At 36.9% G+C, this 14,284-nt stretch overlaps 1 long non-coding RNA gene across 3 annotated transcripts in view; it reads left to right on the plus strand.

The window, feature by feature from the left end:
- LOC146399834 (uncharacterized) overlaps positions 1–14,284 on the plus strand; it is a 309,733-nt gene that overhangs the window by 221,136 nt on the left and 74,313 nt on the right. For all 3 annotated transcript variants that reach the window (XR_014815146.1, XR_014815147.1, XR_014815144.1), the window contains one exon: positions 10,443–10,554. This is a non-coding gene — a long non-coding RNA (uncharacterized LOC146399834). Of the gene's footprint in view, positions 1–10,442; positions 10,555–14,284 lie in introns of those variants that run through there.

Raw genomic sequence — 14,284 nt, forward strand, 5'->3', positions numbered from 1 at the left:
TCCACAGAGGAAGTTCTGTCCTTAATCCAAGGAATTGTAATAATATGCTGTTGTTTTTGGAATGACCATGTTTCCAAGATTTAATATTCTTGGAAACTTGAAAACAGTATTAAATCAAAGTTCGAAAGGTCCACTCAGTATTTCTTTATAAATTTCCGTTTAAAAACTCTTAACAGTCAGCCTATTAGAATAATCCTCCACTCAAACCAAAAGGAGATGATCTTTAAAAATGGTCATCACATCTGCCTCCTATTATTTAACAAGTTAATGATGGTACCTTGACTATCTAAAACTCTTTAGGGATTTTTTTAAACACTGCACATTCTCTTTCCTTGAATCATTGCTCTTTCTAGTGCCAGAAAAACTTACTGTCCCTACCAAAGAAGTCATTTTAATTGAGAATGTAAATTTGACTAAAGATGAACCAGTGTGGGAATGAAAAAAGAGTGTCAATAAATGCCATACAAAAACAAATTGTAAGAACTCTGTCTTCTTTGTTCATAAAACATTTTCTTAGCCAGTGAAAGGGGGAGAATAGTGAATAGTCTCAAGAACAACTGTCCTCTGGCGGTTTTAATAAACAGGCTTAATAGGTTTAATATTCTATTAAATTTAATATCCATGGGTTGAATATCCTACCACTTCTCAACCTGGCTCATCACTTCTTCCCATACTCTAGTCAACTCATGAAACCTACCATTCCATTCTTTTGATTTATTTTTGATTTTCTGTCTACTCCTATTATCATTGTATTTTCTCTTTTCCTTATGTTGATCTATAGCTAAGAGGTATCATCACTTTAAGGGGTACAATTATTCTGATTGTAAGTTTTTAGTCTATAGCATTCTTGAGTCAGGTGACCTTAGGTATCTTTTAAAAATTTCCTGAGATCTCTATGAGATAGATACTATTAGTGTTCTAATGGCATGAAAAAAATTAAGACTCAGACTGTTAAATGAGATGATAAAGGTTGTAGTATGACTTGAGGGCTTCTGACTCTGAGGTCTAGTGTGCTGACATGAGGGATGCTGGGAAGGGTGAGAGAAATTACCTAATTTTCCTTATCTAGAATAAGACAACTGCAAGTCTTTGGAAGTGTAAGCTAGGCTTCAATCTTTATCATTTCGAAATCTGCTTTATCTTCTATAGACTAATCACTTTCTTTCTTGTGAATATGAGTCTTCTGTAGCTACATGATTGAGGAATGGAAGGTAGGATGGGCATAGTATATTTGGAGAACTGGATACTTCAAATAAGACTAGAATGATAAATCTGAGCAGGTAGGCATACAGCCTCCTTATCCTCTGCTGAGTCACAAGCTCATGACACATAGCTTGATATTAATGAAATGAAATGGGGCAAGTTATGAGATGGCATTAGAAAGAAAGACTAGTGCTTAAATGTTCAGGAATCTGGAATTCAGGCAACAAAAGATCCAGACCTACTGTGACTTACTAAATTCTGAATATTTTTTTCTACTTGGATGATGATTAAAAAAAAAAAAAGCTTATGGAACATAATCATTTAAATACAGTATTAATTATTTGAGTGGCTCTCCCAAGAGTCAGAATAATGGAAGAAATGGTCATGTGGACAGAGATAAGCTGCTATATGAATTGCTGGCTAAATTATACCCTAATGCAAAGATAGGATAGCTGAGCTTTTGGATATATTTTAAAACTAATTAAGAAGGATTATATCTTTAATATTTAAGTTTTACCAAATATAAAATCAGTCTTATAAATATTAAAAAATAATGTTAAATGTGCTTTCTTCCTTCTTTTCCAGCTCCCCATCACCTCTGTCATATACTATTATTTGGCCGCTTTGCTCTCCCAAAGCCTTGGCACATTCTTCCTTAACAGTATTATTTTTTTAAGCAATTTGCAATTTGAGAATTTTAGTTGAGGAATCACCAGAACCCATGGGAATAAAATCCCCAATATTTCTTTATTTGTCAGGCCATTGTTGATGTCAAATTGTTGTAGACCCTTGGCTAGATAGGAACTGATTTTCCAAATTACTTAAAGAAATTCCAGTTCTGGAGGAAAAATGATTTTTAAAAAGGGACTCCCCGTTTTTTAAAGACTTCATTTTTCAGAGTACTTTTACATAGACAATTGAGAAGAAAGTATAGCGATTTACCATATATCACCTCTCCTACAGATCCATAACCTCCTCCTGATCAGTATCCCTCACTAGAGTGGTACATTCATTACAATTAATGAAATTACTTTGACATGTCATAATCACCCAAGTTAATAGTTTGCCTTAAAATTTACTCTTGGTGTACATTCTATGCATTTGAGCAAATGTATAATGGCCTCATTATAGTGTTACACAGGGTATTTTGATTCCCCTAAAAATCCTCTGTGCTCTGCCTATTCATCCCCTACCCCATTCCCCAGCAACCACTGATCTTTTCACTGGCTCCATAGTTTTACCTTTGCCATGATGTCATATGCTTGAAATCATATAGTAAGTAGCCTTTTCAGAATGGCTCCTTTCACTTAGGAAAGTTCATTTAAGCATCCCCCACATCTTTTCATGGCTTGATAACACATTTTTAGCACTGAATAATGTTTCTTTATCTGGATATGTCACAGTTTATTTATCCATTCACCTACTAAAGGGCATCTAGATTGCTTTCAAGTTTTGGCAATTATGAACAAAGTTGCTACAAATATCCATGTACTGAGTTTTGTGGAGACATACATTTTCAACTCTTTTGAGAAAACATCAGGAACTATAATTCCTAGATTGGTTAGTAAGAGTGTGTTTAGTTTTGTAAAAAACAGGCAAACTGCCTTCCAAAGTTGTGTATTGTTTAGATTTCCTACCAGCAATGAATGAGATTTCTTGTTTCTCCACATCCTTGCCAGCGTTTGGTATTGTCAGTGTTCTGGATTATGGCATTTGCAGTAGGTGTGTACTGGTACCTTATTTTTTTAAGGTATATTTCTCTAACGACATGTGTGGCACTATTTTCATGTTTATCTGTCATCTCTACATCTTTGGTAAGGTATCCATTAAGGTCTCTGTCCCATTTTTGAATTGGGTTCCTTGTTTTAAGAACACTTTGTATATTTTGGATAACGGACCATTATCATATTTTCTCCCAGTCAACTTTCCTTCTCATTCTCTTGACATTGTCTTTTGCAGAACAGAGTTTCTCATTTTAATGATGCTCAATTTATCAGTTATTTATGTCATGGATCTTACCTTTGGTGTTGTATCTGAAAAGTCACTGTCACATCCAAATTAATCCAAATTTTCTATTTTTTAAGGAAATTAGATGTGACATGAAATTATGTTACTGAAGTCTTCAAAATCACATTTTAGTCCTTCCTCTTAATACAAAGAATGTAAAGAAGATAGTATTTCCTTAACATTTCATGCCATGATGCAGAATATATGCAACACAAGTGTAAATATAATATCACCAGTAAATGAAAGATAATGTTTCACTCTCTAATAATTTCTGTATATAAATAAAAATGAAATAGCATTACTATCCTTTTATCATATTAAAATCTTAAGTCAGTGAATGGTGGGGATATTGTTCTTGTATGTGGCTGATTGTGATAATACAATGCTAAAATAAAAAGTAATCAAGTATTCTCTATACTTTTTATATGTATTCATTTTATGTAACTTTAATACCAATGCTGTGACACAGATTTTTTATGGGTATTTTATTGGTTTACCAGTGTGAAGGGGAAACTGGAAGGGGCAAAATAGGGCTAGGGTATTAGAGATACAAACTACAGTGTATACAATAGGTAAAGAACAAGGACATGTTGGAGTTCCCGTTGTGGCGCAGTGGTTAACAAATCCGACTGGGAGCCATGAGGTTACAGGTTCGATCCCTGGCCTTGCTCAGTGGGTTAAAGATCCAGCGTTGCTGTGAGCTGTGGTGTAGGTTTGCAGACATGGTTCGGATCCTGCATTGCTGTGGCCCTGGTATAGGCCGGTGGCTACAGCTCTGATTAGACCCCTAGCCTGGGAACCTGCATATGCAGCAGAAGCGACCCTAGAAAAGGCAAAAAAAAAAAAAAAAAAAAAAAAAAAAAAAGACAAAAAAAGAACAAGGACATATTGTATAGCACAGGGAAATACAGTCATTGTTTTGTAATAATGTTAAGTGGATTATAACCTATAAAAATACAGAATCACTGTGTTATATACCTGAAAATGTCACATTTCAATAAAAAACAAAGAATGGAAAATCTATTTTAGTGTATTTATAAATAAAACATTTAATTAGCTCAAACTTATTAATATCACACAACTCATCATATCTAAATGACTATAGCAAATCCATCAGTCTATGCTGTATTTCACTAAAAGAGCAAGAAAAAATTTTCAAAGATCTGTGACCTAGTGAGACAGAGGCTTTACTTTTTCCTTTAGAGAGGTGTAACCTTGAGTCCTCTTTTTACTAGTAGAAAACAATATATTACTAACTATTTTTACACTTGATATCCTTATTTGGTGGACAATGAAAATCATATACACAAAAGACTTTGAAACCAATTTCAAAATAATTATATCTTCTATCATGCTGGGTAAATAATGCCCCATCACCACCAAAAAAAGGGTCCAGGTCCTAATGACGAGATATTGTAAATAAATTATACTTCAACTTAAAAAGATTGGAAACCCCCCCAAAATTTATTAAAGTTAACAAAAATTTTTAAAAATAAATAAATCAAATAACTATGAGTGTTGGAGCCCACAGACCTTAACTGATTTCACCCAAAGAAACAGGACTACAAAGTAGCTATTAGTGCTTATTGAAGATGTTGGTGTGACTGTCAGAACTAGAACATTTATGTGTGTTTAAGTAATCAAATGGGTTTCAGTTTTCTTGTGTAAAAAACAACACAGATAAAGGAAGTTGCTGGCATTGTTTCGGTGGCTGAAGGATATCAGTGTGGAATTCTCTACAGCTATCTGTTCCTTTCTCTCATGGTGACAAAATGGTTGTACACTAAAGCCATCGCCTTTATATTCCTAGCAGCATAAGTAACAAATAAAAGGGTAGAAGAGAGAGTGTTTCTAAATTTTTGTTATCCAAAGAATTACTGTTTTCTCATTATACAAGCAATTATCATCTGTATATTGAGTGTAAACATGACATGATGATTACATTTAAGTGGAACAGTGGTCTTAAAATATCAAGTATTAATTATTACCAGAGATTACTATTAGAAAATGGTGTGTAGATATTTTATGTGGCTGGATATGCTAATTGATCTCAATCCTGTTGCCTCTTCACACTGCTTCCACAACCAGATCCCTGTGATCAGTTTTCCTTGCCATTTGGTTCAGCCGTATGTGCATATTACAACTGGTGGAAACCGCCTGGAAGTGACGTGTGCCATTTCTCAAGCTGAACCATACAAGTGTTCCATGTAGATCCAGCAGGTTGCTTACCCTGCCACCCCCACCTCCAACTGTTGCAGCAGACTTGGTCGTTCTAGGAAATGGTGGAACCACATGATGGAAAGAGCCATCTACAGATAAGAAAGGCTGATGTTGGCCTCTTAAGTGAGCAAGACATTAAGATTAATTATATTAAGGCTGAAATTTGGGGGCCTTCCAATTCGAGGATTTTATAGCACAGCAGAGACAGATACGTTTGGAAAAGTGTAGGAGAATAAAACACCTCAGTCGCAGTTCATATTTCCCCTTGGCCCAGCCTTCTGCTGAGTCATGATTAGAGAGTGTCCCACTAAGTCAATTCTGATTGTGTCCACTCAAGTAGAAACAGATCTTGAAATACTTGAAATTTCCCTGCTCAATTAAAATCATGCAGAGCTCTCAGTTTTGTCTGCTGAAGCTTTCTTTAAAAATTATATCATGTTCACCATTTGGAGTTCCTATCGTGGTGCAGTGGTTAACGAATCCGACTAGGAACCACAAGGTTGTGGGTTCGTCCCTGGCCCTGCTCAGTGGGTTAAGGATCCGGCATTGCCGTGAGCTGTGGTGTAGGTTATAGACGCAGCTCAGATCCCATGTTGCTGTGGCTCTGGCGTAGGCTGGTAGCTACAGATCCGATTAGACCCCTAGCCTGGGAAACTCCATATGCCGTGGGAGCGGCCCAAGAAATGGCAAAAAGACAAAAAAAAAAAAAAAAAAAAAAAAAAAAAATTCTATCATGTTCACCATTTAAATAAATTAATCGGTAAGAACAGTTCAGCTGGATTTTCCAGGCCAAGAAGCTAGACAATCAAAATCTATGACTAGATAAACAGCAAATTCTCTTATCTATCACTTGTCAAATAGATATTTTGCAAAGTGTATTATTTCATTTCCTTTCATATTTCATGTGCTAAGGCCCTGCACTTCCTATAAGAATGACATAGTGTCTAGACGCTTATGTACCACTGGACATCAAATTAGATACCATCGTGATAGAAATATTTTTGTCATTGTCTTTCTGAATAAGGCAGCCTTAAATCTCTTTAACGGGGTGTATAAAGCTCAGCTTGATATTATATTTTCTTGCTTTGGAGCCTGCTCCCTCCTAATTGGATCATTAGTTCCTTGAGGATGGAAGACTTAGTTTATTCATCTTTGTATTCAAGAGCCTCATCTTATTCATCTTTGTATTCTGAAGACCCACGGTAGTACCATACTTACAGTAGATATTCAACAAATATTGGTAAGTGAATAAATGATTTAAGAATGGATATAAACCAATACAGCTCTTTTTGTGATTCAAAGTTACATTAATAGAAAATTAAGTTTTTGTAAAAGAGGTCAACTCCAATGAATTCAAAAGCAAAATGCCTGTATTTGTCAATATTCTGTGATGCCATTATGAATAATAGCATTTATCATTTAACTAAATTTGATCATAAGGAAAATATGATCTGAAAAGAAAAAAAGCTAGAGGAACTGGTAACTGAATGCAGATTAGGCTGCTTGCTGCTCAGCAGCCAATAAACCAAGGAGCAAGCTTCAGTAGAGAAGAAAGTTACTTTATTCGGAAAAGCTGGCAGTCTGGGGAGATGGTGGACTTATACTCAGAGACTAACTGCAAAGATTCTGTTCATCCATGACAGTTTTTAAAGGGAAAAAAGAGGACACAATCTCACTTAATCATAAAGGCAGGAGGTCAGATTCTTCATTTTTCTGTTGCGAGCTGGCTTGCTGACTTCTCCCGGTTTACCCCGGGATGCTCTATTGCTTGCATGGTCTGCCTGCAATTGGATGTTCCCTTGCCAAAGTGATCTGCCTGTGCCCATGAGGTCCACCTGGACATTTACTAAGGAGACTGTAAGGGCAAAATTTCAGTCATTCTTTAACTACTTAATTGTTCATTCTTTATTCCTCCTAATCCAGGAAAGGAATTAACAGGTTAAGTAAGGTGTTATGTATATTTAGAAAAGCAGAAATCTGAGTCAAGTTAAATGTTGCCTAATGACCTCATCTTTGCGATTAAGATCTAAGGAAAACAGAGATAATCAAACAGAAAAGGAGCAAAGCAGTTGCTTACAAGCTAGATTTGGGTGCTTCTAAGAGTGTGATGGTGATAAGAAAATGAACCTATAAAATGTTGCTGCCTGTTGATCTCAGAGTTGCATAGATGTGCAACAGCTTTAAGCAGTATCTTAGTCCCCTGCCCAGGAACCCAACCTGTACTGCCTGGGTGAAAACTAGAAATCCTGACCGTCGGTAGACCATCAGAGACTAGCGGCTAGGAGCAGAGCCCTGGCTCTTGTCTTCTTTGAAGAAAGAATTTCAGAAAAGAGGCAGAAATTTGTGAATCAGAGAGTTTATTAAGAGAAAAATATCTGCAGACAAATGCACAGGCAGTCTCTGAGAAAGCTTTGAGAATGGCTTAAATTGCTTACATAGGAGAAGTTTTCCCGGTCTTTGTTCTTCTTTGGCCTATCACTTTGTTCATTGCCTGTATCCGATGTGACTCAGGCCCTCCCCGATGTACGGGCAAATCTTTTAGCCAAGATGGATTCTGCCACAAAGGTCCCTGGGAGGTTGGCAGAACATATTATGATCTAGAGCCCCCTCCCCTTTAAACTCCCAGGGAAACTTTCTGTGTGTGTATAGCTAGGAGGTCTCCTTGTCGTCAAGAATGAGAGAAATGTGGTCTCTTTATCTTTTACTCAAGCAGAGCTGGTCTCCTCTTTGCTCCCACCTTTATCTTTACCTTGAGATGGCAGAAGGAGGAAGACCTAATTGCTCACCCTGACAAACTCCAGCTGCTTATCCTGTTCCTGTCACCTGTATTTATCTTGAAAAGGAGACAGGAGACTGGTTGTAAATGTTTAGCCCAGGTCCCATCCATCTCCTGCCTCACTCTGATGATCAGTGCTCCAAACTGCCACATAGCGTTGCTTACCTCGATTTGTTCTGATCTGGCATATTTTATCTGGGCTTGCATGAGAAACATGTAAAGATGTATTGAGAAAAGGAAGTCTAACAGACTCAAAAGTCACCTGTATTGGCATTCAATTGCCTTCTAGATCTACCACTGCCTAGCTTTGCAGCCTTTTTCTTCCAGCCTTGTCTAGCTCCACCCATTTCTCTACATCTGGGACTCCAGGCTTTTAGAGTTGCGTGAAATTTCTCAAGAGCACTGGCTTGTGGTATCTTCAGCATTTATATAAACTTCTCTGTTTGGACCTTCCATCTCTGGCCTGTAGACGTAATTCACTCCTTCTTGTTGAATATGATATGATATTTCATCCTCTCTGAATCCTTCCAGACTTATTCTTGGACAGTGGGTCCCTACTGTACAGCACAGGGAACTAACTGGGTGTGATTGGGTCACTTTGCTGTACAACAGAGATTGAAGAAACATTGTAAGTCAACTATACTCTAATGAAAATAAATAATTTTTTTAAAAATTGGGATAATCTCTGCTTAATTGTCCACACTATAGTAGCCTTTTCATGTTCTTTATTACATTTATGACCCTCTGTTTACAATGTGTTTATATAAGAGTGTCTTTTATCTGATATGAAGTCTTTTACTGCTGGGATTATTTTATACTCAGCACATCATCATGGATAGAAATGTAGCTCTGTGTATGGTCAAAGAACAACTGAGAAGATTCAAAATCAGTCTTGGAGCAAGGCAGACTAGAATGTGTTATTTGTGATGGCTTCATGGGTGTCCTCTAAGTAGAGAAAATAACCAGGGATTAATCAAAAAGTATAAATTGTGAACTCCAAAAAGATATTTAATAATTCATGGAACTTCTCATATTCTTTTATGTTTTCTAAAAACCTGATGGATAAAACCACTCAGCATCTCCTCAGAAGTCTTCTTTGCTCATTTCTTGAATTAAAATAATTCAGAAATAATTTTATGTATTGTAAGGACTATTGCGATAAACATTAGGTCTTTTGTTTTGTTTTTTGGGTTTTTTAGTTTGTTTTGTTTTGTTTTGTTTTTTAATGGCTGCACTTGCAGCATATGGAAGTTACTGGGTTAGGGTTGGAATCGGAGCTGCAATTTCCAGCCTATGCCACAGCCGCAGCAACGTGGGATCTGAGTCACACCTGCCACCTGTGCCAAAGCTTGCAGCAACATCAGATCTTGAACCCACTGAGCAAGGCCAGGATCAAACTCTCATCCTCACTATGTTGGGTTCTTAACCCCTGAGCCACAATGGGAACTCTTTTATTTTTTAAAGCTCTTTTTTGTTTGTTTTTTCCCTTGGAGTCCATGAAAGCATATTCTGGAGGGGAGGGACAGGGCAGACTAGAAGCACAGCTGCTCTTATCAAATGCCTGCTCTCATCCCCCAGTTAGAGAGGCGCTATCAACCATTACATCCACAGCCAGCAACCTTCATTCTCCTTGCCTCCCTTTGAGGCACCTTGAGAGAACACAGGTCCCCACCTGTGAGGAGACAACAGCCTCCTCATTTTGATATTGACGATATTATGAGTGCCACATACCTTAAAGGAAGCAGCAATTCCCAAATGTAAGATGGTTGACAGTATCTTCAGCGAAGATACTTTGAAATATGGCTTTCCTGAAATTGGACATGGAAATGTAATATATAGAGTATTGAGAACTTATTTTTAAATCAGTTGGGTCCTACGAACAGGATCAAATGAAAGGAATGAGAGGTTATGTGTCAACAAGGGACTCTTTGATTTCACTCTTTTTGGAGACATTATTTTAAGGAGTTTGTCACATATGTCTAATGTTCTAAAATGTGCCCATACGCGTGCACACATGCACATACACAGTCTCTTAAAGAATTATAAGACTTTATAGAATTATAAATTATAAAGAATTATAAAGATACTTATAATTCTTTATAAAATAGAACACAGATCGATATCATGAAGGCAAGGCAAATGGAAAGTTGAAAATACATGTCTGGATCAAAGTTGGTTTTTCAGTGTTATGCTGGGCATAACCTGCCTGTCTCTTGTTTTATTTCCCTCCCTTAAGCACACCCATATCCATTATTGGTCTGCAAAGGGGAGAAGAAGGTACTGCAAGAAGTGCTGGCGAAAAATCAACTGAAGTGACGGGACTGACTCATCTGGCCCAGCCGCCTTTGGTAATTGATACCCAGAGCATCAGACAATAATAGAAATGAGAACAAAGTCTTTCTTTTCTTTTCATTTTCATTCACATTGGTATGTGTGCACATTTACGCATGGATGTATTTAGGTATGCATGCCTGTGTATATTTAATTTATTAGCAGTCATGGCCTCTATAGTCAGAAGACAGAATGTTTCCTTGCTTGGAACCTGTAAAAGTGATTTACCCAAGACATGTTAACTTTTGGATAAAGGAGAGATAAATAAATCTACCATGCCTCTCATTATTTTCCTTGATAAAAATATTTTTTTTCAGTTTTTCTTACCCTAATGAGGACATCTATTTATTTTTGTGACTTACTCATTTTTGCAGGATAATGTAAATTCTAGTCACTTCATTGAAACATACTTCCCCACTGCTTTGCTAAACAGAAAACTTTAATATCTAGGTTTACAACTAGCCATCTAGTCCTTCCATCTGATGGTTTCATTCCTTGTCTGATTTTGTACTTAAATTCTCACCATGCCATAGATTACTTTCAGATTTATAGAATATCAAATTGTAGGTTATTTTTGATGTTAATAATTATATTTTTGTTTATATACACTTATATATATATATTATGCGGCTACATATGTTTTACTTTTTTATTTTTACAATATTCAAATAACTGAATTGGCTCTATGGTATAATACTTTTGGTTCTCCTGGTTATCAAGCAAAATTTCTCTTTTTAATAAGAAAACTCTTCCATGATTTCACATTACCCATAAGGTGAAATGTGAGCTCTTTAGGTTAGCACAATTGCCACACCTTCAACTCCTTCCCAGATGTGTAATCTTACCTCAACTGTGCTATAGCACTGTTTTCTATAAACCTTTATTGTGACACCTGCCATGTTTCATTACATTCTATTTATTTATAAGATGGTGTCCTCTACTAGAGTCTAAGCCACTGGAAAGGTCCATGTCTTTGTCTTTCTATTCCCACCTGCACAAGGGCTGGCACTTGGAAAGTGCCCAAATGAGGCTCATACACTGAACTAAAATTGTTTATGCATGCCCTTTGTTGACTAACCACCAATGACAAAAAAGAAAATGATACAAGATTTTTTTTCAATCTTTTCCTTAGTGCTAATAATGAGAAATAAAAATGCTTTACAAAAGCTGGAGACGAAAAAACACTATCTATCTAACATGACATTCAGGATGTATCCCCTGGTCCCTGTGAGCAGAGGCTGGCATGGCCATGGAGCTGACTGGCCTCCCTTGAAACATCAGTTCTTGTTCTGGAGCAAGGATCTTGCTCTCACTGTTTCAAAAGAACATGTAAAGCATCATGAGAAGAATATCCTATTTCCAGGTCTGCAAATGTAGGTAGAAAGTTGGTGAGAGAATACAAATAAGAAGAAAGGTTACAGAGAAGCAGCAAAAAAAATTAACAGCCATTTTTCATGAAATTTGGAGCAGTTTATTTCCTTTTGAATTAAAATGCAGCATGATCTTAGACAGTATCTGATGCCAGGAAGAACTAGTCTAGATACTGGATCTCATCATAGTTTTGCCCCAACTAGGAGATGCCAGAGGGTGAGCCTCTTCAAGGTTTCTTCCATAGAACCTGTACACTGAGGTTCCCTAGCAGAATGGATTCAGATCAGATCTAAACTTCTATGCACTCTGACCTTAATTCAACCAAAAAGGAGGAGTTTACAATTTTTTTTCCATAGCCACCAGGCAAAGAAAGTTTAAAATAGTTTCCCCCCACCAAGTGATGCTTTTTTTTTTTTTCATGTGCTCATTTGTTTTTATTATTCTCTCTATCCAGATGTCTCATTTTCGGCTGCAACTACTTGCAGCTGTATCCTGCAAATGGAAACAGAATGCTAGCAATAACTACTATCCAATATATAGGTTTCTATTTAGTGTCCAGAGTCTTAGAATATTGCAGAAGTATTTTTGAAAGACAATCCCTTCGAGTAATAATAATAACTTGCAATAACCAAGCATTTGCTTTGTGAAGAGTCATGAGTGCTTGGCACATAATACCTTCCTTTTTTTTTTTTTTTTTTTTTTTTTTTTTTGGTCTTTTGTCCTTTTTAAGGCTGCACCTGTGGCATATGGAGGTTCCCAGGCTAGGGGTCTAATAGGAACTGTAGCCACCAGCCTAAGCCACAGCCACAGCAACACCGGATCTAAGCCGCATGTGTGACCTACACCACAGCTCATGGCAATGCTGGATCCTTAACCCACTGAGCCAGGCCAGGGATTGAACCCGCAACCTCATGGTTCCTAGTCAGATTCGTTTCTGCTGTGCCATGATGGGAACTCCAATGTCTTTAATCCTTATAACACTACCATGATGAAAGAATAATTAATATCCCCTTTTCACAAATGGAGAAGTTGAGGCACAGGGAAGTTAGGAAAATTATCCAGTGTAAGAGAGAATTGAGAATTAAGGATAGCTAGACAAGTCTAAAACCAGAAGCTGAACTGTTAACATGTTAACTGTGCTGTGCTGCTTCATATTATGGGGCTGAAAGGATGGAACTTTCAGATAGTTCTTTCTCCCCCACTTCTTCCTCTGTTTTTTCCGTATTCCTTCCACCTTTCCTTGTTTCTTTTCTTCTCTCCTCCCTTCCTCCCTTCCCTTCCCCTCCCTCCCTTCCTTCTTTCCTGATTTGCTTGATTTATGACACCTTCTTTAAAAAGAAAAACTCTTACATTTCCATTTTAGATGAAGGAATACATTCAAAAAGCATGAAAAGTGAAAAGAAAGTAACAATTTTGTGTGTGTGCCAGTTGCCATGTGAAAAATTTTGAATATTTACCTTGTGCATGCTTCTCCACATTTTTAGTAAATGTTTTTAAGTCCAGGCTACAGGTAAATGACCTGAGATGCAAAGGGACCACCTGTCTGCCTGTTCTGGGTTGGGTAGTGGATCCTGTTGGCTGTTATTTTGTATACTCTTTGGGCAAGGAAGTGCTATCGAGGACATGCACATTGCAAAAATCATCTATAGCTTTAGATTTTTATTATTGTAATTAACAGCTGAGGCTGTAACATCTGAGCACTGGAGACAGATCAGCAGGAGAATAATTACAGAAAGATAAGTATGCAGGAGGAGAGAAAAATGATTCACAAAGTTTCCCCAACTTAAACTGTTTTATAGACATGCTTTTCAACATTTATCTTGCAGTTCCTAGAAGTCCTTAGGCACAAACAATGAGCATTTCTTGATCCATTAAAATAGCTCTGTGGTTAGCTCATTATATGAGAGGCGGAAGAACTTTAACTACATACATCTCTGTAATTTACAAATGATGCATATTGTAGACTTCATTCCACTGTCTTCATATAAAAAAATAAATCCTAGCCTATAATGGAAGAGATGATGGTTTTCAGTGGATATTTGTCCCAGTCTACAGAAGATACAGTGAAATATCACGTAACGCAAAAGTCAGGAGCAAGAAGGGTCTAATAGTGAAAATCTTTTATTACATGAATACGTTGAGAACACATTTGTAAGCTACCAACAGTTGAATAAAACTATGTTGAGCCCACTCTTAAGATACATGGTCAAGTTTGTTTGCTTATTTATTATAGCTAAATAGTTATAATTAATCCATATATCACTCTGATATCACCACTTCCATTTCTCTATGGTTCAGTTATCATTACTATATCATTATAAAGCTGAAATGTACATGCTAGTCACATGTGGCTATTGAGCACTTGACAGGTGGCTT

Source organism: Sus scrofa, chromosome 9 (assembly GCF_054392235.1).
Source record: "Sus scrofa isolate SSC_HxYL_T2T_F1_AM1 chromosome 9, Sscrofa_HxYL_maternal_Yorkshire_Landrace_v2.0, whole genome shotgun sequence".
NCBI classification, from domain to species: domain Eukaryota; kingdom Metazoa; phylum Chordata; class Mammalia; order Artiodactyla; family Suidae; genus Sus; species Sus scrofa.